Below are 2813 nucleotides of genomic sequence, written 5' to 3'. Positions count from 1 at the left end.
AGGCTTTCCTCCTTCATGTAAAAAGATAACAAATAAAACGGAAGAAGCAATAAAAGCTATCTCCATGTCATGTTTTCCTCGAGATGTTTGCATAATTAGTATCCTATCACTCATTGGAAAATGACATGAACCAACTTATGGCATCGCACTTATATTTAAAATTTGCTTATATCGTTCTCCTTATTGTTGATGACAAAAGGGGAGAAATATATAAATTGATACTATGAGTGCCATATTTGAAAAATATGAATAGATGTTATGAATGCCATATTATGATGAGATATCAAAAGCAACATTCATATGAATAGGTGCTATGAATGTCATATCATGTTAAGATATCAAGAACTTGAATCGTAATTTTACATATTGGTATCTTACCATTTGATGATAGCAAACTTGCATGATGGTAACAATAGATATTATGTTTTTCATGCAATGAGTTAAACTTACATCACAAACACTTGGTTGTGGTACTTCTCCTTTTTGTTGATGACAAAGGGGGAGAAGTATGTTGATGACATGACATGTTATGCATAAGTTTATGATGACATGTTGTTTGGATTTTTGAATCCAAGAGTTTCTATCAATATGGCATATTGATAGGGGGAGTTTGTTTAAACTCTAGGAGTTAAGGTTAACTCCGATGACATGTTGCTTAGATTTTTGAATCTAAGAGTTTCTATCAATATGGCATATTGATAGGGGGAGTTTATTTAAACTTCGGGAGTTAAGGTTAACTCCGTCATCAAGTAGTTGTCATCATAAAAAAGGGGGAGATTGTTGAATCTCGTATTTTGATGATGAAACTACTTGATATATGTTTATGATTTAATCTGCGTTTTGAGCGACGCAGGGTGCTTCGATCAGGATGAGACAATTAAAGCAGGAACATCATGTTGTGCCGGAGGAACATGTCAGAAGATTGGATGTCGGGCCGGTGGATCGGTCGACGTATCGACAGAAGGCTTCGGGTCGTGGACTCGGGCATCGGGCCAAGAAGAGCGGGTATTGTGCCAAGGATATCGGAGTTGCGGAGTCAACTGGCCGATTGGGCAATAGGCTACAGGAAAGGATGATGCGCCGAAGAATCGGACGAAGCGTCGAGGGACCAATGACATGCCGGACAACTTGGTTAATTGCTTAGGATTAATTATCTCGATCGAAGTTTTTGTTTTGAGTGTGTAGGATTAACTACGATGGAAGAAAGACATGCAACAGGAGTTGCGCCGGAGTCAAGACAATGATCACGTTGGGAGTTCGAGAGTTCTACGGAAGTTCGGACGGTCGTCAGAGGTTCTGCGGGAACAAATCCGAGAAGTCTAGGAGCTTGCCAAAGAAGCTCGTCGGAACTCGCCAAGTGGATCGTCGTAAGTCCAGGAGTTTGCCAGAAGTCCGCAGGAGCATCACCGAGGGTTCATCGGATGATCGACGGAAGTTTGCCGGAAGCTCGCCGGAAGAAGCGATTGACGTACCGGAGCAAGTTGCAGTAAATGTCTTAGGAAATAATCGTAGTTAGTAAAATGATTAAGTTAGAAATGGGAGGTGATCCCATTAACTTAATCTTGGGGCAATCGGGCCCCTGAAAGACCCAAATTAGGCCGAATGGATCAACCCATTCGAACCTGAAATAGTGCTAGGAGGTAGCACCGCCAGGGTAGGAGGTAGCACCGCCCAGGAGGCAGTCTCCAAACGAGACTGGGCGGTGCAACCGCCCCAGCCAGGAGGTGCAACCGCCTGGGCTCAGTCTTCGAGCGAGACCGGGCGGTGCAACCTCTCCTGACAGGAGGTGGCACAGCTTGAGCTCAGTCTTCGAGCTCTACCAGGCGGTGCAACCGCCTCAGTCAGGAGGTGCAACTACCCGAGCTCAGTCTTCGAGCTCTGGCAGAGAGGTGCAACCGCCCCTGACAGAGGTGGCACCGCCCAAAGGCTCAGTCTTCGAGCTCTGCCAGGCGGTGCAACCTCCCCAGTCAGGAGGTGCAACCGCCTGATCCCGGAATTCCGGGAATTGACATATTTGGGCTCCAAATTTGAACTGAGTTGGGGCCTATAAATACCCCACCCATTCAGCACTGAAAGCACAGAACACACACTCGAAATCTTGCTGTCTTTCTGTTTTTCTTAGAGCTCAAAACTGCTAGTTCTCCTCTTTCTATTCTTCAAGTTTGAGTTGTAAAGAGAGGAGAGAAAACTTCTGTAAGGGTTGTCTCCTAAGCCCGTCAAAAGGAGTGAATCTGTAAGAGGGTGGTTGGCCTTCGCCTATTGAAGGAAAGCTTCTAGTTGACGTCGGTGACCTCGTCGGTGGAGGAAGCCAAAAGTGGAGTAGGTCAAGATTGACCGAACCACTCTAAATTTCGGTTTGCATTTCCTTTGAGTATTTTACCTTCACTGCAAACTTCTCAATAGCTTACTGCTCTCTGCGATTTTACGAACGAGTTTCAAGGTTCAGACGTAAATCTGCGTTTAGACGTAAATCGACTTTCCTCGTACAATCATCATATTTCAGTTTACGTTTACGTTTTGATTTCAATCATAACTGTTTACTGCCTTCTGCGATCTTACGAATAAGTTTTTAAGTTCAGAATTTTCCGAATCTACGTTTAGACGTAAATCGGCTTTTCTCGTACGATCATCATATTTCAGTTTACGTTTACGTTTTGAATTCAATCATAACTGCTTACTGTCTTCTGCGATCTTACGAACAAGTTTCTAAGTTCAGAACTTTCTAAATCTGCACTTAGACGTAAATCATTTTTTATCGAACGAACGCAGCTTTCGTTTTATTCGCTGGAAAAATTTCCGCTGCACTAATTCAC

The sequence above is a fragment of the Musa acuminata genome, chromosome BXJ3-3, assembly GCF_036884655.1.
Source record: "Musa acuminata AAA Group cultivar baxijiao chromosome BXJ3-3, Cavendish_Baxijiao_AAA, whole genome shotgun sequence".
Classification (NCBI taxonomy): domain Eukaryota; kingdom Viridiplantae; phylum Streptophyta; class Magnoliopsida; order Zingiberales; family Musaceae; genus Musa; species Musa acuminata.
This window is presented reverse-complemented; position numbering follows the sequence as displayed.